Here is a 27,566-nt window from a genome sequence, read left to right as displayed (position 1 = left end):
GCATTGCCACCAGATGGACGTGTGTATCAATGTACATAATGCATATAGCGAGCGATTCTACACGAAATTGATTTGAAACGATACTCGAGAAATGGACACCAAAGAAAAGAAATTTCAGAAATTGCTCCATTCGGCGTTTCATCGAGTGTATCTACAGGTACGTTCGTTAAAGTGGACTGATAAGGTATAAGATAAAACGTAACAGCTCGTAATAATCATTGAGCATAAATATGTTTAAACGTAACTTTTTTTATTATAATCAGTGGTACAATCGTAAAGACTAGTTGGAGAAACATGTTAAACGCTTGAACTTAACTTCTATTGCTATAATAGAATTTAATTGTTAAGTAACGAAGGAAAAATTACAGATTAATTATATAAATGTTAAGAAAACCTTATCTTATTTAGGATGTTCTTTTTTTAGAATACTTTGATCCATCGATAATCGAAGCAACTTAAAGAATGATTGTAAAACGTTTTAGATTATCAATGTTAGTACAGATTTATACGACGAATAACCTATTTAATTATAACTGGTAAATCGATACCTTTTATTTTACCTCTCCGAATATCTTACTAAACAGTCGTATTATTTATTAGATAGGTTATAGCGAGATAATCTTTAGAGTCGATTTTTGGGGTAATTTTAATCGAGGAACGTGCAAAACAACCGAAACGTTACACGGAAGCAGGATTTCAATATGGCGGACGCGCAACTTGATCTAACCGAAATCTCGCTAGTAGATCGAACACATGGTTCGTCATAATGCATCGTTTATTTTCTAATAGAGTATTACGTGTACCCGGTTTGTTATCGTTTATCCTGTGATTTTAGTGGAATAGAACAAGTTAGAGAAACACAAGTCGATCTTTGCAAGAATATGGAAGGTATAGGTGTAGATTTGCAATCAACTAAGTATACAGTCTATCATTTTTGAGAACATAGTTAAAAAAGGTAGAACCTCGATAGAAAATTGTTTTGTGCCTACCAAGTATTGTAGAAAGCACCGCACCCTGCACGTTTTACATATTTTTTTATATTATTTGTATTTTATCTTCTCAAATCCTGCACTCTCAAACTTTCTATAAACTCATGAAAATCCGCAGTCTAGTAATTACCGTTGTATTTCATGATTTTTTACAATTAATTAAAATTTTATTCACAGACTGATTGATCAACGAAATCGATCGATTTTATTTTGTGCACAATGTTTTTCATAGGTATTTTAGTTACGAGATTCGAACATTTTATTTTACTTATTCGTCCATTATTATTATTATTATCATTATTACTACTACTATTATTATCATTATTGTTGTTGTTGCTGTTGTTGTTGTTGTTATTATTATTATTATTATTATTATTATTATTATTATTATTATTATTATTATTATTATTATTATTGTATATATGTTATATCGTATTGTTTTATTACGTATATTTCATTACGTCAATTAGCATTTATGAAATATTTCGTTAATTTAATGTACTTGTTCTTCGCTCATTATTATTTGGTATAGAGATATAGGAAATAATTAGAAAATATGAAAAAATATCAAAATAGTCTGTGAATAGTGAACAACGAGGTTAAAACGAATTTCGCTGATATTACAGTATTATATTAGAGTTCGATTACGATATTGAATTCGGCGTTAATCAAGTGTCGGGGAAAACTTATTTTACCGATTGCAAAAAAATGATTCTAGCGTTATTAATTTAATTAAATTGTTAGTAATATTGCTAGTTATTAATTTAAAGTAAATCAGTAAAACTTGACAAGCTCGAAGTATAGAAAGTAATAAAAAAATTTCATAACAATTGAAATGAATTAGATTCCATTCGACAAGTAGATTGCGGCGCAATATTAAATAAATTGTACAGAAATGATTGTATGGGATTTTGTAGAGAAACAAGGTGTTTTAATTAGAGAAAATGATTGTTTTGCTACTGGCGCGAATAAACCATTAGCTGGATTATATTTAGTGTTATTAATTACGGTTCGACTTGAACGATTAAATCGAATCTAATGTTTGACATGAAAGTTCGTTAAATTAAAGTGTATCGATAGATCAATAGGGAAACTAATATTTCTTCTGTGAAATTGTGCAATCGCTATTATAATTAATGGTTTTTGTTAAAATTCTTTTCGTCTATCTTCCGAAAACCCGTTGAATGTCGTCACGAATCTGGAAAATAAGACGGGATTTTAGTCTTTGTACGTTAATGTCAGATAAATTAGAGGAAAGAACGCGGACAATTATTATTATAAGACTCGGCTGATAGTGGCATATAAGTCAGGTAAACGTAAATGATCATAGTTCAACGCTCGAGACTGACCGGGGTCGCCAAAGCATTTTCCTTTAGCTCCGCTTGACAGCGATTGGCATCTATAATTCTCGACGGTGCGGTGTGGCAAAAAAGTCGCGGAATGCGTTTGATTTGAACCCGTTTAAACGCGTTTCAGGAAACGTGAGCCAGCCCTTTCCACTCGTCACGATCATATCGAACCGATCGTTTTCCTTTAAGCGATTATAACCGAAGCACGAAAGGTGTATAAATATTAGGAAAGAGAAAAAGGAAATAAATTAATCTAGGCAGGGTTGTGAAAGTATTTGAAGAGTATTTGAAATTTTATAGATTTACGAGAGCGGATTTTTCAGACTTTCAGCAATTCTTTATAAAATATGTATAGATGAAAGTTCAACATTTACCTTGAACTACGTATCTTTTCGTATATGTACAATTTTGTTGGTTTTGTTTATGTAAACAATCGTTGTGCAATCGGTGAAATTGACGATTAGAAATCATTTTATAAAAATACGAGAATCGAGAAGAAACTGGTGCTAAATCGAAAAAATAAAATTATCGAAGAGAACATTTTCTTACATGCGAATATTCAACTGATCGTAATAGACACAATAGAAAACAGAAAATTGATTGTAATAGAAAAATGTCGAGTTTTACAGCATATGAAAAAAATACATTGAGATCGGAGAGAACGGAAAGATTCGACAAATTCATCGACGAATTTACTAAGAGAAAAGTTTCGTGAGAATAACATTTTCAGATTATTTTCAGTGGTTTTCGCGAAGAAGATTATTTATACGTATATGGCAAAAAAACTAACGATACAGAATACAATGTAATATAGTTTTTTGAAGGAGTTAATCGTCTGAGCAAATGTAAAAAAATTCACCTGTACATTTTTTAAGCGGAGATGGACGATGAAATACGCGAGTGCGTGGATTTGAATAAATTTTCAATATGCGTTGTGATGTATCGGCGTCAGCTGGTCGGTGGTCGGTGGTCGGTGGTCGATACGAGACAGACTGGAGCAAAAGGACGTTTTCCGTTGCGACAAGATTCCGCGCACACTGTCAGAAACAGGCGTCCAGTTAGCAAGTTTAGAAGCGCTGTAGACGAAAGGTAGAAAATAGGCGTATACGATAAGATGATTACAGACAGCTTTCCGTGACTAGAACGCGTGTTTGATAGCAAGGATCAACTGCTTCCGAGCGATGATCGTCCGTTAACGAGGGTAGACGAAGACTGTCCTCGCCGTCGAAGAAACTCCCTCCGCTGGAGTACGGTCCGAGAAAGATTCCTCGAGGCCTGTAGCAGTTTTACGATGCGCCCGGCATCGCGCTCAGCAATACGAGTACCACTTGTAACGCGGCAATAATAATAAAACCAGGTCCTTTCCACGGATCGGTGCGATGCGTAACCAAACACTGTTAATGTACCAATTGTGCGTGTATATATCTATATCTATATTGGAATATTACATTTGAAAACATTCGAAACATTAAAAGATTAAACATTAAAACATTAAAATTGCTCTATAATCAAATCCAATTACGTCACAAGGATGAAAAAGAAGAGTGTCATAAAAAAAAAAAAAAAAAAAGAAAGGATGTTAAGATACGTCTCCGAGGAAATGAATTTTAACTGTGTTAAAACGCGTTAAACACGATACAATGTACGCGTACATATAATACTACGTATATAAGGGCTCGGCCTTACTTCGTCCTCCTCTGACTCTGACGTATTACGTTAGCGACAGAGAAATATGAGTAAAGTAGTAAAAAGCTTGGATCAAATTCATCGAATACATTTTTATGTTACGACAGATTATGTACATTTGACGCACATAGGCCAACCTAGCTTAATCTTAAACTTATCAACGCGATAATCATTTTTAATATCGTATAAATAAATAAACATAGCGTAGGCTGAACCAGATAAATATGCAGTCGGCAATACGGTTTGCAATAATAATAATTCGACGAGTCCATCTTCGATTCGACAGTCGGTCGACTGTACGACAAATATACATATACCGTCCGAATGAAAAATTACTTACAGAAGAAAAGTTGTTCGATCGGATCGCATAATTAGCAAATTCCTGTTTAAATATGAACGTTTAATAGGTTATCATCTTCCTTTTATTTGCGGTAAATACATACATATAGAAATCGCTAGGCGATTTAACGGCGTACATTTTCTTTAATTATCCTTTTACGTATTAACCGTGGCTCCTATCGTACCTGTTGTAATTATCGGCAGAGGTAATTCGTCACGACAACCATCGAACGAGACCATCGACGTATAAGTTATCTACGAATTGCGTAAAAGTAATCGTAAAACTTGGTACAACTCGCGCGTAGACCTTGGAAAACCTTTGAAAGCGACGAGAATCCTTTGCTCTTTATCGTTCGTTCGCTCGAGTTGATAAGTCGGTAAAATAATTCTCGTAAAGCGGCTAAATTAGATCGCGTATATCATTTTCTTGATCGAAATTTAAAGCCGAGTAAATACGAATAAGACGAGAAAGGAATAAAAGTAACACGTGGACTGCGGATATTTATGCAGACTCTTCGACTTTGTCGTTAAGATAACGCTTTAACGTTCTAACATTAACAGAATAATCAAACTTGTTGTATGTTACGAGATATAATACCCGTCAAAATACACTGTACGTACTATTTATCATATATACCGATTTACACGAGTCCTTTACACGTACTTTTTACGATCAGATCCAACTATACGTAAAATTTCGTATCATTCTCTTTTCAGTTTCTACTTTTATTTATTATTTATTAGTTATTATTTATTATTTATTACCATCGTGCTAGTACTATCGGGGCATCTTTTTATCCGGTGCCTTGTCTCGTACTAAACATTCTTCTACCTATTATTATCATTGCTATTGTTATTGTTATTATTATTAGTATTATTATTATTATTATATAGGTATAGAGTGATTTTTCGTATTTGCGACAAGAACTTATCAAGATCAACGCTTCTTTCACGAGCAGCGAACGAAATCGCGTCGTAGACGTAATTTCGTAGAAACTGAAACAGCCGATAAGCTTTGTGCTTCTATAGTTTGACGAATAACGACAAATATAGCTATAGTCTGCGAAACTTGAAACGGGACACTCTGTGTAATTATTTCCTCGGATACTACGTCGTTAAAACAAATACGTTCGTATAGATTTATTTAAAAAACATATTTTTTCGTTGTTTACGTTTATGATATAGAAACCAGTTTGTAGAGTAATTCCTACACTTACGTACGTTTCGTTCTCCGTACGTTGAATCGAATCGATGGACGCTTGTGTGTGCTTGTACGTATCTCGCGAAGCGTGAATTTTGTAGGAACGTGGCTAAATTACAACAAGCGTCGTATCGCTCTCTCCTTGATCGAAACAAGCTATCCGGCATTTTTTCATTTCTCAAGATACGTCGCAATCATATCGTATAGACTGTTTGGAAATTATACTGTATATACGTCTATAATTATAATATATACGACTAGATATTTTAGGCGAAACGAGGAAAAACAAAGATGGCACGTTCTAACTTGCATTTACTTTTGGCATTTGTAATATTTCTGCCTGTCGCTCACTCCTACCCATGCTGCGTATCTCCGCGATTCTAAATCTCTCACAAATGCATAAATATCCGCCGTCCGATACTTTTCCAACTCTTTCTCTAACATTTTTCCAACGCGATAGAAACATAAATTTGATCTGGGTTCGATCAACGTTCGAATAAACGCTAACGCGGACAAAGTCAGGTTCGCATAAAAATTGTAAAACTGTTAATTAAACGGTCTAATTGTAAAAGAAGAGAAAGAAACGGCGCGCGTACGTGTATTTTATCTCGATTGCTCTTTGCAACGGCAGTAAATTCTAGCTACAGATGAAACGCACCGAATCGTGCACGATCCGTTGTCGCTTTTACAATTGGATCGAGGCACGAGCTTCAGGTGATCGCAGTTGCGATCTGTCGGAAGGAAGGTCGTTTATACGTTGTGCGCGAAGCTCGAGTTTAAAGGAAATTTTGTTTCACCCGTCGGCGCTCATGCACTCGCAACCAATCAACGACGATTATTACCAACGACGTTATTAATAAATAGCAGGCACGCTCGATCAACCATGTAACTTTTTGTACTAATAGAAATCACATTTTCGTATTTACAAAGACACGTGCTTTTCCTATCTTGCGTTTTACGCTTTATCGTAACTTAAACGTAAGTTACTAAACGCAGCAAGAACGTAAGACGTAGAGTATTGGAAAAACATCTATCGTTATACAGCTAAGAAACGATTAAGAAACGCGTTAAAAAGAAAATGGCGCATTTTTCATCGGTTAGATATGGAAAAGGTTACGGGATTAACTTAGTAAGGAGCGAGTGTCGCTAGCGATCGCTAGCGATCCAGCCTATTTTCTGAGTCGAGGCGGAAGCACGTTGGTCGGCGATGGCGTTGGACTGCTGCTACACGATCTGCTCAACGCTCTGTGAGGCTCAACGCTGAGGAAACTCTTGTCGCTGGTCGGCGGCGCCGAGATGATTTCTGGCTCGGCAGGGCTGGGACAGCGTCGTTGCGAGCACGTTGACAAGCTACTTCTCGATAACGTTTGCAACGGTATTTGGTAGATTCTTATCGGCTTCCAGTCGCCCTGACTGTCTATAGAAAGCAAAAGACAATTATTCTCGATTATATCGATTTCCTACTCGTATCAACGTTAGCTACTATACTATACTATAACGCCAGATATAGTACGTCATGGTTTTCTAGACTTTTCGATTTAGCAAGTTGTTGGCACAGTGTTGGCGCGTAAACGTGTTTATCGCTGCAAGCGTATTTTATATATATATACCGTATAGATATCGTTCTAAATAAATAAATAGATAAATAAATAAATAAATAAATAAAATAAATTATCCTATTAGGATAAATGTAGAATAAGTAGAATAAGTAGAAAATGACGATCGGTTTGGAGAAGACGGACACGTACTTTGCTGATTGGATCGAGACGTAGAAGATTGGGGGAAAGGAGGCGGACTGGAAACCGGTTCTTCCTTGTCCATGGGTTTCGAGTCCAGGCGAATTCTTTCGCATTTTCCAGGCAGAAATTCCGGAGCCGTTGTGGCGAAGAAGATGTCTTGCTTCGAAGTGATTAGATTCAGGTTTGGCATGGCGATCGTGTGCACCAAATTTCCATTGATTATCAATCGTATCTCCATGGTGTCGTTGGTAAAGGCGATCACGTAGGGAAAGGCACAGGCTGAAAGTTTGTATCGGGACACGAAGGATTATCGAAAAATAAAGAACGACGAAACGTAAAGATGCAAAGATACGTTACCTATTGCCGCAGGAACGGAATTCCAGTTGAAATCGAATTCCGTTGCTACGGTATTCTCTTCTAAGAGTTTTTGAAAGTGACACGTATCTGAGGTAAGAAAGGCAGGTAAGCGAGTATCGATCGACCACGTCGTTGTTGCATCGCTGCCACCAATTCTTCCTCCGTTTAACCATAATTCTACCGTTTATTATATTTATTAAATTCTTCGGTTTCCCATTTCGCTTCTTATTCGACTTTTAGCTAGATCGATATACGTAGGCACGACGTATCGTTGAAATCGAACGACGACCTTCTATCTTTAAATTTTGTCTACCTTTAAATTTACATTTTTCACCTTTATTCGGCTGTTTACAATTTTCAACTATACTTTCGTATTACGTCGCTCTTTCGTCGAGTATACTGCAGTAAGTACAACAGGCCAAAGAACCTTTACGTTTTTTACTTTACTTTACGACTTTGATACGTTCGATCGGTTTAGCGTATAGCGGTGCGTTTGCTCCAACCTCTATACTATATACATATATAAATACGTACTGTTGTAGCAGAGTAACAATTCGGGTTCTTCGTCTTCGCAGAGATCCAAAGCAGCCACCACGTGTGGTTTCGGTGTTCCCTCGATGTGAAAAATTCTCGTGCTTCCAGAAGCTGAGATCAATTCAAAATGATGTCGGACATCGCAGCAAAGCGTCCATTCGTTGTTCGAATCTGTATTTTCTACTATCGTTACCAACGTCGGAGATTCGCTGGCGTTCAACTCCTTCAAATGCAAAAATCCTTCCACGGTGTCTGTGTCCGTAGCGGAACACCATGCGGTCCACGCGGCGCTATGTTTCCATTGGAAAACTATCAAACGTCGGCCGACCGCTACGCACTAAATAAAATAAAAAACGATATCCGAATTACCAAGGTAATCTGAATTTCTCTATTATCGTCCTATATTTATTCCTATATTTCCTATATTTATAATTCCTATATTTATAATTTACTCGAACAAAACTACTACTAACAAAAATATACATAACTATCGTACGAGTAGTTCAAGTAATTATTAGACAAATGGAAGATTAGATAAATTTGCTTTTTACTCGGTCCGGTAGATTCTAGGGTCTCGATGCCATCGCCATTGATACATCGTACACGCACCTATACTATACTATACTATGTTTAGCGACGCGATCCGAAAATCTTGGAATCCTGATAGAATATATATATATATATATATCAGATAAATTGGCAGACGATTCGAATTCGATCGGAGTCTGGAATCTTTTAGTATTTTTACGACAATTCCGAGTCCGATGATACGCTGTTTCGACAAAAGCAATGGAAAACACTCGCCTACGAAACACATTTAAACTTTCGCGACTTACTACTCGCCATACGATCCAGATATTTTCAGCTTCGAATCGTGTTCCAAGCGATTTTCAAGCTTTTGCGATCCCAATACGCGTATTACGTTAAAAAACAAAGAAAAACTCATCTTTATACGAACAGCCAAAGCTTCGACAGCAAGATCGTAAATTATCGAGCTTTTAATCAATATATATCGGATATATTTATCGGATATAAATATACGCAGTAGTGTAGCGGATGTAGCTTCCATGTGCAAACAAAGCTTAAATAAGCAAAATTACATAAGAAGAATCGATTCCAAGTATAAGCGCTAATTCGAAAATAATTTCTTTAAATATTTCAGCAACGCGAAGCAACGATCGTTTTTCGCGTCTGTTTACACGTTACAAACACGATTGCTTTGCGTCAGCCGATCCACGCGAGTTACATCTGTACAGCGGTTTTTACTCGAGAAATTACGTAAATTGTCGACAACTCGAAAAATTAAGCCGCCACTGACCTTTCCTTGACAGCAACGTTTTTCGTCGTCTCGAGTCGATTGTCCAAATACAGTCTATTTTATAAACATACGCGCTACGTACTGCGTACGTTCGGTTAAAACGATAAATCGAAATAAGAGGAAAAATGTATATAAAAGTTGCTCGTACGAAACGATCAACTCTCTCCACTCGACAATTTCAATTCTTGGGAAAAATTTGAAAAGCCACTGTCGTCTATTCTTTTTCTCTCTCCTTTTTCCTTTTCTCTTGTTCGGTACATACCATGCGCAAATGAGAGCCACCAGGCATAGTAACGGTGTATAAATGGCAGCCCCGAGTTCTAGGTAGTCTTCTTTCCTTTATATGCGCTCGTCCTTTAACAGCCAAGGGACGAACACGAACACGAGTACGACGAATCAAGGGCTTAAATTTTGTAGTGGCTCGCGTGAAATTGTCGCAATCGTTTTCTTCGCTTTCGTCGCCGTCGTCGTCCGCATCGTCCTCGTCGCCATTGTCTTCGCACTCTTGATCGTCTTCATGATCGTTTGCAATTTCGGCAGGCCTACTCGTCGTGCTATTCTCGAATTCTCTTAGACGAAAAACGTACACGTTGCTATCTTTGCCTTTATCACCGGCTCGAAACAACAATATTCCGTGTTGCTCGACCACGTCTAGCTGTTTAATTTGCACGGACTCGTCGAAGATCAGTCTGTGCGATAAACTGTCTGAAACAGAAAATGCATTGGAAGGTTCTTGCGTTTTGTAATTTCGTAGTTAGGAACAGAGAGAGAGAGAGCATCGGTTTTCTCTGTCCTCGACGAAGGAAAGCGTGCTCTCCTTTTATATATTTTATTATTTCATATATTTCATATTGTTATTTCATACACGCGTCATCTTCTTTCTTTCTTTCCTTTCTTCCTTTATACTAACGAGGTTTTCGCTTAATAAATAAATCAATTTTCTGATTGTACAGTTTCGCACAATTTGTAAGAGAAGACGTATTTTCGAAAATATTCCCTGTAATGGTAAAATAAGGTTTTGATAATGCTCGATTCACCTTCGATCAGAAAAGTTCCATTCTCGGTAGCCAAGATCAGCTTGTTATCCAGCCAAACGTCGCCGCATACGACTTCGTGCGGGAAATCCGGATAGATACACCTCGGCTCCCACGGTCTAGGCTTCAAAGGACCAGCAGTGGCCAAGGAAGTTGGCGCCAAACCTCTGACGATCGCTTCGAGTTTCAGGGCCTGTCCGACGCGCACCATCTCCACGGCACGGGTCTCCTCGCGACGTCGACCTGGAGCCTCCACGACATCCGACAATGCTCGTCGGTTTAACATACTCTGCGAAAATTTCATCGATTTTCCTTTCTACGGGGAGGGTGTGCCGCCAACAGTTAATATATACAGCTAGTACAGTTTTCGTTGCTCGCCAGGCGACGCGGGCGGTTCGGAAATTCGTGCAAAGGCGGAGAAAAGTGGCAATTTACCGTTTTCACGATCATTTTATCGCTTGTCCGTGCTCCGATCGCGTTCTCCGATAGCGCGTTGTTCGAGACGTCGTCGACGAAATGTCGCAACGCAAAAAACGGCAACGCGCTATTAAAAGAGACGCTTGAAGCCAGAATTCACGTTGTATCATCTTTTACGTACTCGTTATCGTGCGATAGCTTTGGTCGAATAACGCCTACGTACAAGAAAACGCGTCGAAGCTTGTGTAAATATTGTATTTCGAGTAGTTTTATCCGCGTAGACGAACGAATTCGCGATAAATACTCCTGATAAATACTCGCGATTGCAATTACAAACAGCGTACTAATTAAAGGCAGCTTGACCGAATCTTTCAGCATTTTATCCAAAGTATTCTAGTATTTCTTACATGCCTTCTAATTCGGATTTCCCTAATTTGGCTTTCTAGCTACAAGTCGTCTGACGAATTTTCAACACGAAGAATATTATAGATGCGATAACGAACGAATCGAAACGCATTACTCGAACAAATAACAGCAAAACCGTGTTTTATTAATAACAACGAATAATACCGCAAGCACGTATAAATACAGAGATGTTCGATACTGGATAACAACGAGTACACAGGTGCCGATAATACTGTCGGAAGTAAGAGCAACTTTATCAAAGAAGGATCTAAAAGCGAGAGGAAATGCATATAAATATGATTGATCGATTAGACTTACGTTGCTCTTGCTCTCCTGCGAGTGTTCTTGATACATATCCCGAAGAAGAGCGTCCAGGGTCCTTTCCCTTTTTTGAGCGAACGTTGGCGTGTTGAACGTGGCTTTCTCGCCGTTTATTAACTTGACGAGAAGAAATTCTCGCAGGGTGTACGGGTCCTCGAACACAGGCGGGCATGGAAGGCTCGGGCCAAACAGAGGAACGTTTTCGTCGCAGTAAATGGCCACGCACCATCCTTTGCCGTTTTCTTCGGCCGATACCACGGCAAACACGTCTGTATTTGTAAATGTATCGCGTGAACGTCGAATTAACGATCTTGTTTATCCTTAGGAAAATATACAAGAAGATGGTGAAACAAGACGTTGGAAGAAAGAGTTTTCTCCGCAAAAGTGGCGTGTATTTGCGAGAATGGGCCGACACATTGTTCGCAAAGGTGCGAACTCGTCGACCACCAGCTGCAAATTTGCGCCGCGCATCGCCCGTTGTAGCAAAACCGACAAATAGGTCTGCGACTTTGCAGCCGGCCGGTCGGTGGGTCAGGTTATTTACGGTAAAAATGGTATCGTCTACGGTATATCGTTATGTAACCGTCGTTATATTACGGGATTCTTAGGAGCTGCGACCAGGCATTAGCTCGTCAAAATGACAATTACGTCGACTAACGTCTCCCTCGACCTCGAAACCAATCGTTTCGCTCTCGTTCGAAACATTTCTCCACACGATTCGGTTATATCGCGGTTATATCCGTTATATCCGAAAAGATCGCAGCTCTTGCCTACACGGATAGACGTATTTATATTTTTATCTTACTTTGTTCTTTCCTCCTTATCTTACCGATCGATTAAAAATAATATTAGAAACTCAGCCTAGATCGAAAAAATGTAGATAAATGGCGTATCGACTTACGGGTAAATTGACTTTTGATGCAGTTTGGGTTGAAAGTGTCTATGGCGTTCGAGTCATCCGTGTAAATGATGTTAACGATATCGTTACCGATGTGTCGCTTTCTCTCCAATTGTTGCGGGTTGTCCTTCGAATAGGGAAGCATCGTACTCACATGGTACATCACTTCGTGTCCCGCGTACACCGTATAATAACTCTCGTTGCGAGTCATGTCGCCTGCAAACGTTCAGAGAGAGTTCGCACTTTGAAGAAGAAACTCGAAAAAAATACAACACGAAGAAAAAATAACAACGACGACAAACGAACATGAAAAACTAGCGTTTACCTTACCGTCGACCATATTTTCAAACCATAGCTACCACCTACTAACTACATAGAAACGGAAATAAGAACGGTACCTTTTACGTCTAAACCATCTCGATACTTGTCCAAATTCTTCAGTTCTATCCTCTCGCCCACAATTTCCAGGAACTTGTCAAAATCTGGACTACCCTTCTCTGTAAACCGAGCGAACAGATCGCGTATCGAGACGAATTACGAATCAACGTTGGAATCGTATTTTTCTAAAACTTGAAACTCGCTATGAAACGGATACAAGGCGGTGAAAAATTGCTCGCGTAACAGTGCTATAGACTCGCGAGAAGCTACTTTTTCGTACGACGGTTAAAATGCTTGAAACGATCGAAACGGTTAAAACGGTCGTAATAGGTGGAACGTACGCTTTAAGCGAAAGCGACCGCCGTTCTTCCGCATAGTCGTCCAAGTTTCAAGGGTTGGTCGATTCGTCTTGGTTAAATTTCAATCGAAACTTTTCCTCCGCTTACCGTTGGATAGCATTTCGTCGTCGGTCGTTTGCCCTTTCTTCGCGTATATCACGCCAAACTTGAAGTTGACGGAACCCTCTTGCTCTTCCAGCAACAGCAGATCCTGCGATGCAAAAATTTCCAAAAGTTCAACTCCACCGTCTCCTTCTTACGATTTCCTACAGTTTCTCGCAATTTCGTACGGTTTCTGCCGTTTTCCCACACACACACACACTTGTAGAAATAAAGACGGAAAAGCTGTTTCTTATTAAGTTAATCGCAGGATTGGCCACTTACCTTTTGAAAACCTCGCGCGGAGCCTTATCGAGTTTCTCAAGACCAAAGAAATTGCTGAAATTTTACCAATTAGTTACTTCAACTTGACTTAATTTTAATTTAACCGAAGAAAATTAGCAATCAACGAGCAGTAAGCAAGTCCGTACCTCAAGATCTGCCTGATCGTCATCGTTTTGTTCGCAGAGTATGGCAGCGATATCTTCTGTGCGCCCTAAATTCGTTACTCTTTCATTCATCGATCGCTGTAAACTTTTTTTTGCCTCGCCTTTCTCTTACATAGTGTCTTTTAATACGTAATAACATCCGAAGAAAAAGTGTGGCTATAAAAAGTCACAGTATCGACACTGTTTAGTAATAAAACGGTTCGTTCTACCGTTCACCTACTAATCAATCGATTCTCGAGAGATTCGCAAGAACGTTCGATTCTCTAGCATTTAGCGGTAGACTTTCGTGCGTTTCGTTCTATGAAAATGAAACGCGGAGAACGCGATAAGTAGATAACGGTATCCTTCGTTGCGAGATAAGGCTATGTGCCGATACTTCTTCTATATATAACTATACATGGGTATAGCGTGCAAGTGCGTTGGCATTTTTCACGTAGAAATCTGCTTTTAGAAATTCATTCGTAGCAAGCGTACCGACGCCTAACTTTTTATCGCTTTCGATTTCTGTCCAAGATAATTGCACAACGGGATCGTCAATTTATTCCGCGATTCGTTCGTTACTCGTCCATTGAATAATCTTTAAAACGACGAAACGCGATCAGCTGTACGCGAAACCCGGTACACGAAAAACATATGGTTCGTCAAAGTACGATGTTGGAAACGGTCAGCTCCGCGGTAAATTTAGTCTTTCTTATTTTCTATAATTTACTTTTATCGTCTTATCGCCGATATTTACGTTTACGTTTTAATTTTTCATTAGTTTCGATCAAATCATCGTTCATTTCGAATAGAAAAGTATCTGACAAGTTGCAGTAGTTGTCGTAGAGGTACGTAGAGGTACAGGCGGATACTCACAGTTTTTCTCTATAAAATAACTCTGTAATGCGGCACGCTTTGATCGCTGACTTCGCTCGTCACCACCGATAGAAACAAGGGATTCCTTTCTTGGTCCGCGGCAACGTAATTTTGATGCACTGTAAACCAATTTTTCATCGAGTGACAAATATTTTCGATATACGTATAAGTAAGTAAGTAAGTAAGTAAAGTAAGAAATTATACGGATAACGAATTTTTTACGATAATAAACGTAAAAGACTGTCGGACGAGAACGGATCGAGCTAAATCCAAAATAAAAGAATAGGATATTGCTTGAAAAACGCTTGAATAGGATATTGTTCATCCGTCGTTCCTCTTATCCTGTACATGTATATCGAATATACGTACACTGATACTCTAAAAGACTCGTATAACATAACAGCATGTTCTTTACTCATGTTTTCCGAGAAAGTATTTGAAGTACCAGCGCGTTTGGTACTCTGGATTTTCCAATATCGGCGTACTCGGTGATCCGAACATCTGCACACGTGCAAAATCAGTTTCGCCACGGACGTAATCAAATTTTCTGTTAAACGAGGGGAAAGAAGCGGCGCAAGTGGAAAGCGGAAAGCAGGAATATCGCGTGTTTCATGCCTAATTTCTACCTTACTAATTAATTATCTAACTGTACAGAATTACATCGCATTACATCGAACGAATTAGGATCGCTAATAAACAAGTGCCTTTTAGAAACCATTTACATAGTCAGTTACAGCGACGAATACCTTTGTCGCGCATCGTCCACGAATAATCAAAGTAAACGCATTCCAGCATCGTTTTATCGAATTATCTGCGAAGCCGGTACTCCCACCGATCTTATCTCAATTCGTTAACGATAACTTATATATGGTTCGTTGAAAAGCACCACGACGATCAGTCGTCCATGGTACGCGGATGGATGGATGGTACTCGCTTCTCGATAAAAAATGAAAATTAAACAATATCCGGTTTCAATATGGCATATCCGGTTTCTGGATATTTACGAGTTTGCTCGTTCTTCGAATATTTCCAACGCGTTAACGAGTATTTTGTACGTCGTTGAAACTAACATGCCGCCGTAACAAAGAAGAAGGAATTTTATCAAGTTGAGAGAACCAGTTAAAAAGCAAACGGATTCGTATAATTACCGATCTCTTACTTCTTCTTTCTCGCCCGGCGAATCACCGTTCTCCACTCGAAATCTTCTTCCATTGTCGGACCCGTCTTGCTCCATTTGTGGCAGCTGAAACGCACCATATCGAGAGACTAAGGTTAGCGAGACCGTGCGAATCTCCTCCGACGACACACGGAAAAAGGAAAAGGAGACGAGAAACAGATAGACCGTCCCCTTTCTCGGCGCTATCGTTGCGCGCGCCTTTCTTCCTTTCGGAACGCGTGCACGAAAAACTATTTTAAAAATAGTCTCGCGTACCATGTCTCGCGTATTACGCGTTACTGCCAAATTCTCTCGGCGCGCACATCTATATCAAGTCGATTTTCAATCGCCCACTCTCCATACAAATGACCACCGCGCTGCTTTCCAAACTCACCATTTCCACGCTGCCGTAATATCGCCTGGAGAGGACACCCCGCCTCGAAATGGCATCCGTGCTGCATCTGAAAATATCATACTGTAATATCGAAAAATAAGGATAGAAAATTTTTTTCCGATTACTTACAATTTATTAATATTAAATTGAATATACAAATATAAATTGGACAGAGAACGATATTTATTTAACGGAAACTAAATGCAATACTCGTATCTATATCAAATAACTTTACAGTTATTTGATCACTCTCGTCACAACGAATCTAACACACACACTCTCTCTCTCTAACAACTCTATCAATTCTCACGACTCTACTCTTCGACGACTCGAAACCTCTAACGACTCTACTCTTCGACGACTCAATTAGCTCTGATCTTCGCCAATACACTCCTGCCCGGTCGTGCTCGCTCTTGCTCTCGTCCTCTCACACACATACACACTTTTCGGCTCACATACTCTGGCCTCTCGATTGCCACTCCTTGAAATATGAAACCGTACCACTGTTTTGACGCTGCTTATCCTTTCTCGTGTCGCTGTTACTAGGCGCTCTTGGATGTAAACAAACCACGAAAGACGACGTACACGGTGTTTTCTAATTTCAGCCGATCTCCAATCAAAGCTATTCTACGATACTACAATACGCGTTTAACGTTCTACGCGGCCACGACGAAACGAAGAAACGGTCGCGGTCTCTTTTGCCCAGCTTCCTGCCCGTGTTTATTGCTTCTTTCCCAGCAAAAAATCTGGGTTAACGAGGCCCCTAAGAAACGAACCACACGTTTCCCGATGAAATTCTTTCTTTACGGCAGACACTCGGTCGCAATTATTTTTCACCCGAGTTATCCAAATAATTCTGCTGTACGATTTGCCGGTGCTCGTTAAAACTTTCCACGATATCCGAACCATCGAATAATAGTTTCTCTAATAGTGTCGTTGCTCTTGTTTCTAGTCGAATTCAGAGTGGCGAGTGAATCTCTATAGCAAGGTTCATCGATTACCAAAGCGTATAACCGCGATCGGTTGACGATCGTCGAACCAGTAGCAAACTACAACCAGCCCCTAAACACTGCTCTATCCAATACATCCGTCCAATTTTGCGTATCCGTCCGACTTTGTCGCGTTTACGCGTCGATACGATCGTCGTTGACGCGTATCTCTAAAAGAACAAACGATTAAAAATATGGAAACAGGTAACTCGGAGAAATTATTAGGTCCGAAAAGGTAAGGAAAATTCAAAGGATAAACTATAGTATCCGGAGTGGACAATTTTTCAGCCTTTTGCCGTTTGTCCTCGTATCTTCTCGCGGGTATTTTAGGAGTTTTAGACCTAAACTCTGTGTACGATCTTAGCCATAGCGTACGATATGGTATATATATACCTCGATTCTAGCAATGACCTTCGACACAGCGCGAATTACGTTCGTACTCGTATAGCGATACGCGTCGCCGTCTCATTCGATGCAATAGCGATGCGTAGAATCGCAAGCGATGATAAACGGTTAGCAGAGCAGCGAAGGAAGTTTCCAACGAGAATTTATCCGCAACGAGATTTTCGCCTCGCGTTTTTCCGCTTTCCAATCGTTCTTCGCGTTTTCATGCGTGTTTTCATGCGTGTTTTCATGCGTGTTTTCATGCGTGTTTTCATCGAACCGGTTACTTCGAACGCCTCGTAGCGGCAAACCCAATATATCGAATATATAAAATAGCGCGCGTTACTATACGACACGCGTTATAACTGCTATATCGTATCGCAAACTCGCATATCGCTCAGCCGTTTTCCGACACAACGATAATAGACCATGTTTAAAGAAACGTACGCATGATGGCTGGATCGTCGGTGAAGATGCGCGCAACGAGCAGCAGACGACAAGGCAGGCACGCAAACCGATCTCGACCTGTTCCTCTGGATCGTCCGAGAAGCAGGCAACGTATCTTCGTCGCTGTCGCTTTCCGTCACCGAATTCCCATTTCCAGCGCAACTCTCCCTTCCCCCTTTGCTTCGCTTGCTCGAGAAATTCTTCTTCTCTATGCCGACGGTCGTCGACGAGGTCGAGCTCACCGGCAACGAGACTGCCGACACGTTCGTCGACGAGCCGCTCGTCAACGAGACTCCTCGCAAACGAGACACCAGCTTTATGTCCAAGCACAACATCTTTCCACTCTCTCTTCTCTTTCTTCTTTAATTTCCCCCTTTAAATAGTTTTCCCGCCATCTTTACCGATGCACAGTTTCCGTTTCCGTTTCCACGATCTCGTAATTGCTCGAAACAGCACCTTTCTTCTACTCGAAATGTTCACCTTTAATCCGATCCGGTAAAAAACGTCCGTCTTATTATACGCGAGATATTAACGTGTACAGCGTCATTTTCCTACCAAAGCCACAGCAACGACAGAAAATCGTAGAAAGCACGTCGTACACTTTCGTCGTGTGCGAAAACTTTGCACACTGCAACCTTCCGATAATACGTCGATACCGTAGGTTCCCCCGTAGCTCTGTTACGTTCTTTGCCTCTTTCAAATCGATCGCTGTATTAGATACGTTACAAACGATTACTATGTTCAACGACGAACAATACCAACTTAACCACCGATTTACGCTAAGAAGATCGTAGATTTACCATTTGCAAAGGAAAAAGAACGTTTGTTAATTTCTGAATTCTAGTTTCTTCTTTGCTTCGTCTCGTTTACTAAAATCAGCCAGTCAAGATATTATCTTCGTATCGATGTCGTAGAATGTAAATACTTTTTGTAAGAGCGTACAAAATATCGAGCAGAGGGCAAACGGATAAACGAATACATTGTTCAGAGATGTCGAATCGATCCGATTCGAGGATCGTTTCCGAAATTTCATTATTTAATTAGAAAGAAAGAGAAGGTCGACCGATAACCAGATTCGAATTCCCTCGCCTCGAATCCGTATTTCCAGAAACAGAGTCGGAATTACTCTGTCAACACCTTACCACGGCCAGTATTCCGTTCGCATAATTATAATAATTTCTCGGTTCATCCTCATTAACAGCTACAACGAATTCCAATACTTGGCCAGCGTAACTGTAGCCACCAACTGTTGCAACGGCTACGAAAAGTATTTGTACGTCCTTCTAAGTATTACAGCATTTACTATTTTATTACTATTTAATTGCGCTCGAATATACAAAGTTTCGTATCTTTACTCGTTTAGTCGTATGTATTTTCATACGACAGCGAGAAATTTATTTTCCAAAAACGAATTCGAACGCTACAAAGCGAGCGTTAGCGAGTTTTACATTTCATTCCGATTTATACGTAGATGCTGAATTTTGTATATACGTAGCTCGAAAATCGCTCGAGGGCGAAAGATGCGACAATTCCGAACAAAAGTAGCAAAGTAGTAGCAAAAGTAGCAAATGTAACAAGAAATCTGGATAACAGTCTAAACTACAGCCTTAAACAGAGATCTCCGAGTATATAACGAACTTGATACCATCGCTAGTTATCCGTTGAAAGCTTCGAGGTTCGTAGCATTGGTGCCAAGTTGCGTGATTTATTACCATCGATAAACCACCTTTTTTAAACATGCTGGCTGTCGGACGCGCGCGGACATCGATATCATTGACCGAGTTTCCCTGTTCCGCAGGTCTCTAACCCTTTTGAAGATCGTGGCTACATAATGGAAAAGAGTACCGACGACACTGACCGAGTCCCTTTGCCTTTGCTTTCCTCTCACTTTTTGCTTAACCAGATCTTTCACGTTGAACGAAGCGGCAGTCGATAGGTTGATTTTAATAATCAGACTTCACTTCCTCTCTCTCTCTCTCTCTCCCTTTCACTCAGCTTTGGCACGTTGAAGCTCGGTTATCGCGCCTGGATTGTAAGCGCCCTCCTCCTCCTCCTCCTCCTCCACAAAAAAAATGCGTCCGATTATTCGATGTAGGAAAGTAAGAGAGATAAAAAAAAATGTACTTCTATTATCGATAATTGACAAGAGAGATCTTTTTCTCACAGTCTAAAAGATATTCGATGCTGAATCGGTTAATATAATTTCTGCCTTTCCACTTCCTCAACCCTACGATTTTTCTCAACGCGGGATCGAGCGTTCGCTTGACTGTAAAAAATTTCATTTTCAATTCGATTAATTTTATTTATCGATCGTTATCGACGATAGAGACGTACGCGTGTTTTAAGAACGAACGAAGAAAGAACGTTTTAAGGAACGATATTACTTCGATATTCACGATATCGATATCAATAATTTTCACTTTTCGTTATTAATTTCCCAACTATTTCAAATGACACCGTATAATTCGCAAAAATATCGACCGTCTTGCAACAACAAAGCGTCGATCCCTTCGTTTTTTCTCCCCTTTCTCGTAAAAAAAATCTTCAAAGTATCAAACGGGCATATACTCGTTGGTTAAATACACAAAAATTCAAATCTTTCGTTTACGAATTTCGTAATGTTCTATGCAGTTTCGTTCACACTGCGAAAAGTGCCAAGATCTTCGGGCAATCGTTTTCATTACCTATTTTACGATGCCCTTTTCGTCGCATTGCGACCACCGTCACCATTATTTGATCGTCGAACGACTCTAAAACGAATCGATCTCACATTATCTTCCAATGGAAAGGCTTTCTTACAGCCTCATACCCGTCACATAGCCACCAAACAGTTTCATTATCGATGATTCTCACGGTCGATCATCGACGATCAACGGTTCGTTCGAGCGTAATAGCTGCACATAGCCACTGTCGTCGAGTTCGTGTCCGGACGACCTTGATCTCGGCCGTCGTCGATTCAGCCTACGTATCGTATCGATGGGAAAAAGAAAAACGAAAAGGCGCGGATAGAAAACGCGAGTGAAACGATAACACACGGTAGCAGTGACGTTACCGCGTCGGTAAGCACGAAATCGATAAATTGTGACGAATCGATCGAGTATCGGATGGATGAAAAATCGAAGAATTTGCCACGGGTCTCCAACCCCTACTGACAGAGTCAGGACACGACCCTTTCCGAACGAAGATGCAGCGAGTCACGATCAGAGAGCAAGTACTCTTACTAACACGGCGACTCGACGACTGGCGCCACGTCGTCGAGCTCACTGGCTCTCTTTCGGGACCCTCCTCTGACGCCCTCCGCCCCTCTCTACCAAGATCTATCTCGTACGCTTTCTGTCTTACCGCGGTGGCTTCGTTCCTTTTCTGTTCGCGACCTGTACGTGCGTGCTCTCTCTCTATGCATACGCCTGTCTCCTTCTACCCTACCAACCGACCTACGTGACGGCGCGGCGACGCGGCGACGCCGCACCGCAACGCGCTCTCCCCCTCGCGTTTTATATCGGCCAAACTTTTTATCCTCCTCGAATTCTGCGCTTTGCACATTTTTCCAGCATTACATATAGATTGAATTAAAAAAGTTGCTTAAAAATTATACCGCTACTACAATACAATACTATACTATACTATACTATACTATACTATGCTATGCTATGCTATGCTATGCTATGCTATGCTATGCTATGCTATGCTATGCTATGCTATGCTATGCTATGCTATGCTATGCCATTCCATGCCATGCCATGCCATGCCATGCCATGCCATGCCATGCCATGCCATGCCATGCCATGCTATGCTATGCTATGCTATGCTATGCTATGCTATGCTATGCTATGCTATGCTATGTGGAAATAACACTTTTAAAAACATCTATGTACTTTCTCAATAATATAATTCGCATAGTATAATTCTTAAGGCATTGTAGCGCGAGATTCTTCTGCACTTACGACAGATCTAAAAGCGAAGCGATCCACAGAACGTATATAATATGCAAAAATATCGAAATTATCCAAAGTATACAAATTATTAGATGAAATAATTTTCTATCTAGATTACATCTTTTTAATTATATTCGGCAAAATATACAATGTTATAAATATTCGATGTTGCTTATTTTATTATTAATAAGCCCAATAAGCCGAACGAGCTTGAAACCAACATTTCAACTGTTTTATTATGTTTATTTTTAAAATAACATAGAAACAAACTAACTTTAAGTTATAAGATCAAATAAATTATTTTCGAACAATTTTCCACTTTAGTCGACTGCTTCAAACGAGTTATGATAACGAATAATACGGATATTTTCTTCTGCCCATTTCTTTCATTTTTTCCCTTACTCTAGTTAATTGATACTGTACTTGTTACTGTAATAGCAGGTATTATGGTGTTGTTTTTGCGAATATAGTTCTATGTATTAATTAGCCAATTAATATCGGAGAAAAATTGGAGATAAGATCGAAATAAGATTGCGCTTCAGGGTATAATTTGTTTAATCTGGAATATAAAAATATTAGATATATGTATGCATACTTGATTTGCAAGTTGCTATTTTGTTAAACATTTTCGTTGCCAATAACAATACGTATATATTAATAATCAGATACTATGTATATTATTATTACTTACTACTTTAGATGCATGATGAACGATAGTTTGGTTTATTCATTGAGTAAGCTCGGTGGTTTAGTTCATATTCTTTACCTTCGGCGTATACAGTTATTGTTTGCACCGAAGGGTGGCGTTAAATACTCCGTCCTAATCAATCGATCCAAGCGTTCAATGACGGCCATTTGGTAAAACAATTCTCTCTGCGGTTAAGATATTTTTGCAAAAGCATTCTAGTTTCTTTTATACCAATCGTAAGATATCGAAAATCATTTATCTCTCCTAATTAATTCCTTACCTACAGTTAAACTAATAATTTATGATAATTACTCTATTCATTTATATCAATTTATTCATAGAATGTATTCATGGAATCAAGGGAGCAAGTGCAATTTAGATCAAAGCCAACCAGTTTTCATCATCCATTGATGCGTGCTACCATTGGTAAGTCGCATGGTTTCGTTTCTTCGACGATAAGTTCAATGTTCAGGTATAATTATTTGGAACAACATGCTGTACCTATTCTAATTGATAAATTTCAATACATACGCCGTGAGACACCGTGGAATGCGTGCGTTTTAGCCTTAATTATTCGTAAGATAGATTAGTCTATGTTAAGAGCATTGTGAGCTCATCGTGTACAATGATACTTATCCACCTTGCAAGGAAAATTAAAATTCTATTCTCTTTTTCTGCCGAAACACGCGTCCATTGATTCTTCCGAAAGATCGCAAACTCGTTCGTTCGTGCCGTGATTTTTATTTGATTTTCCGATTGATTGCAGTTTCTCTTTGGCTTCTGCCTACTTTTAGGGGCACATACAGCGTCAGTAGCTTCATTTTCTTTCTCTCGTCCCAGGTTAGACAAATGTGTCTTTGATGCCGAATGCAAACCAGTGGGGCTACGAATTATCGTACTGTAATATCGTAGAATAGATTTGAATTAGGGATCGGTTGAAATTAGAAAGCACCGTGTACGTCTTCTTTCGTGGTTTGTTTACATCCAAGAGCGCCTAGTAACAGCGACGCGAGAAAGGATAAGCAGTGTCAAAACAGAGGTACGGTTTCATATTTCAAGGAATCGAGAGGCCAAAGTATGTAAGCCGAAAAGTGTGTGTGTGTGAGAGGACGAGAACAAGAGCGAGCACGACCGGGCAGGATTGTATTGGCGAAGAGCAGAGCTAATTGAGTCGTTGAAGAGTAGAGTCGTTAGAGCTTTCGAGTCGTCGAAGAGTAGAGTCGTGAGAATTGATAGAGTTGTAGAGAGAGAGAGTGTGTGTGTTAGATTCGTTGTGACGAGAGTGATCAAATAACTGTAAACTTATTTGATATAGATACGAGTATTGCATTTAGTTCCGTTAAATAAATATCGTTCTCTGTCCAATTTATATCTGTATATTCAGTTTAATATTAATAAATTGTAAGTAAACGAAAAAAAATTTCTATCCTTATTTTTCGATCTTACAGTACGATGTTTATAAAGATGGATGTAATCATTGTGTGAGATATAGATATTGCGCGATGTATCCTTTGTTTGAAATTTGGAAAGATTCGTGTAAGATTGTTTTGTGTAGATCGTTTGACTTTCCGTATCTGCTTGTATCTCCGTCATCCTTCCCACTACGCCACTTTGGAAGCTGCTCAGCGAAACTAAGGTGCGACGAGTCCATTCAGTCGTCTTCTTTTCTATCGATAACATGGATCACGTTGCGTCAGGTTTGTAACCTATTCTAACCTATTAGCGGCGTCACTTCTTCATTACTGTCATTACTATATTTTTTACTATCGTTTATATCTCGTTATTAATATCGTTTAATCAATCCACGTTTATTTAACGATTTGTCGAACATTCAGATAATGAAATTAGGTGGTTTTCTGAAATTTTTTGTTTGTATCTCTCTTTAATCGTCTAGTTACAAAATGATACTGTTACCGGTAGCTTGTATCGTAAGCTTTCGTAATAAAATCATTATTGATCCTTTGATCGTATTTTCATGTAATTATTTTATACATTTCTAGTTTGTTTTTGTGCAGGTTATCGATCGATGGCGGGGATAATATAGAAGTAACAGGAATATTAATATATGGACGCAACGACGATCAACGATCAGTCTGATGAATTTTCATGGAAATCTGGTAACGTTTAATTTATTTTAACTAAGACAGCTGTGTATGAACGGTTCTATTGTCTTTTTATTCGAGCATGGGTAACATTTGATATACAATTTATGTCTACTTTAAAATATACTTGATACATATTTCATAATAGATCGTTTCGTAATTATTTGGAATATTAAAATGAAAGTAAATACGATTAAACAAATCACTTTTTTTCATTCAAATATATGAAATCATTCTCTTATTTCAAACGAACTTGTAACAAATTATTTTATTGTTTCAATGTAATTCATAATGTAGAATCCTTGATAATTTAACGATAGCTTCGTGTAGACAGTTTGAAACATAGAAATCTTAACAATAACAGCTTTAACTATTTCTATAGGTATTGTAACACACTAGGTATTGGTATATCGAATTCAAATTATTTTTCTATATTACGTGAATTTGCTATAGTTTCCGTCATATATTGCAACTTTGTAACTTGTGTCTTTTTCATAGAGGTGGCGCGCAAATAGACTGAAATACTTCAAAGCAAGGCTTCGCGCGCGTTTCTCTAGCATTCTTTAAGCATTCTTTTAGTTGTGAACTTTTGAATTCTTGGAAATATTTTCGGATATTTATAACACGCGACCGTTGTGTGTTAACTATGTTTCGTGTTCTAATAACGAACATTCGTGGTATGATTCTCGCAAATGAAATGATCGATTCCCTATTTCGGTTAGGACAATAGAGGTGGTTATATGAAGTATTACACTGAGATAACGGTTTACAATTCGCACTTTATTCCAACAATTTTGTAGAGAAGATAGTTGAGCTGGTGCGTATAGATAAGTGAAGTAGGTGACTGATCTAAGGGTGGAAACCCGGTCAAGAGATGTCGACTGTTCTAAAGATGGAAAATCAGTAAAGTTCGGTGACGATGCTATTGTCACGTAAAATAACAAAATAAAAAAGGAATTTGAGGTAAAAAAATAAAAAAAGAAAACTTTATTTTTTTTCTAACATCAATACACTTTACAATCTACTTCCGAACTCTAGGCGTGACTTTCTAAGACTGACTCTTACGATTTTACTTTCAATCGGATTCGATTACTTTCTTTTGTCATCCCTCAACATCCCTACCGTCCATGCATTTGCTAGGCGTCCGCGATCGTTGCCACGTGCTCTTTCTTCTAGAACCTTCGGTGGAAGGACCGTTGGGATGTTGATGGTTCATTAGGCACTTCAGCGATATACATTGTCGCCGAGTGCCGCCACATCTTTATCTCTATCTCTATCGTCAGTCCATCGGATTTGAAGTATGCCGGTCGTGACACTATGGCGGAGGAAGGCTAGCGATGGGTGTGTCTAGCGCACGGGACCATCGGATTTGTAGATGACAGTTTTGACTAGGAAAGTGAGGGCAATAGTCATTGCTTCTGATTGGATGAGAAAAAGGTTGGTGGGCAAGGAAATGTTCTAACCGCCCCGGAGAGAATGTTGCTAGCCGGAGACACCAAACGTGAGAAAAACCAACTTTCCCGTATCATTCCGTAGTAGACAATAAATTTAAGGAACACTTGAAATAAAAGAACTATGAAAATGCCAAGATTTATGGTGGGTCCTGAAGACTATTGAGGGTACGCAGTAACGATGCGTAGACAACTGGCTGTCATGTTGCCCGCGGATTGGGGCCTGGTTTGTGTACAGAGTCACCGGACGTAACATTATGTATTAACGATATAAACGATATCTTATGTTTTGTTGTAGACATATCACAGCTTCAACTTTTCCGTCTTCTTTGGGAATGTTCTAACAGTGGCTCAGAAGCCAAGAACGTAAGTATCTTTACATATCGTACTTTAATTATGTCTATTCTGTATATTTTGTATATTTTGTATATTTTGTATATTTTGTATATTTTGCTTTGAACGCTATTAATTAGGGAATACAATTTGATTAAAAACTTGGGAGGTTAGGATCTTCTCGGGTTATTCTTCTATTAAAATAAAAAGAGTGTTAGTTAAAGTCTTAATATCGAAGTGTAAAACAAATAACTAACATATTTCAGGAATTATTCTAGATTTTAAACTTTCATATCAGAGTTTCAGTTTTTGTACTTATCGAAGTTTATTAGCATTTCAATCTTTATTATTAGCAAAGTTACAAATTCAATAAACTTGCATTTTTCATTATCTCCAGCTTTCCAAATAATCAGCAGTCATTCATCGTGTTTTGTTCTGCTGGGATAGCACGGCAGTTCGATGGCGTAACGCTTCTGTTCCTCTGTTCCTCCTAACGGTGAGTCGCATGCATTTCTGTTCCTCCGGTCACTCAATCGTGTGATAGGATGGAAAGATGCGAATCGGCGTGGGGTTGTATTACGTAGAACTTTTTGCGAGCATAATGACCGCGGATATTTTTTAAACTCGTGAGTAGTAACATTTTTCTCAAATCTTTATTTATTAGTTCAGGATAGGTCTTCTCGCACATCGCGATTATAATAATTAGTTTTTTAATAGTTAGTTGAAACATGTACATTTGAGAATATACTCGTGGTACTTATAAATATGTATATTAATATTCGGTAGAAATAGACAAGTATCGACACGAATATACCTGTGTCACATAAATATGTCGGAGATGAAAGAACACCGGAGCCTTTGGAATTTTGGATAATCCCGCAACATTGTAACCTAGAGTCTACTATAGCTGTAACTGAACAATTGTAGTTATTCAATCCGATTGTAATTGTTCGAGATTGGTGATAGTGAGCTTGGGCTCGA

At 39.1% G+C, this 27,566-nt stretch overlaps 1 long non-coding RNA gene and 1 pseudogene across 1 annotated transcript; one reads left to right on the top strand and one right to left on the bottom strand.

Moving 5' to 3' along the window:
- Window positions 1–4,409: 4,409 nt before the first annotated feature.
- Window positions 4,410–20,684, bottom strand: LOC143304677 (GTPase-activating Rap/Ran-GAP domain-like protein 3; annotated as a pseudogene).
- Window positions 20,685–22,839: 2,155 nt separating this feature from the next.
- On the top strand, window positions 22,840–27,566 carry LOC143304685 (uncharacterized). Its single transcript, XR_013061341.1, has 7 exons — window positions 22,840–22,935; window positions 23,041–23,125; window positions 24,255–24,396; window positions 24,715–26,478; window positions 26,551–26,618; window positions 26,983–27,081; window positions 27,372–27,566. It is a non-coding gene; the product is annotated as an uncharacterized LOC143304685 (long non-coding RNA).

This window comes from Bombus vancouverensis, unplaced genomic scaffold (genome assembly GCF_051014615.1).
Source record: "Bombus vancouverensis nearcticus unplaced genomic scaffold, iyBomVanc1_principal scaffold0046, whole genome shotgun sequence".
Lineage (NCBI taxonomy): Eukaryota > Metazoa > Arthropoda > Insecta > Hymenoptera > Apidae > Bombus > Bombus vancouverensis.
This window is presented reverse-complemented; position numbering and strand designations above follow the sequence as displayed.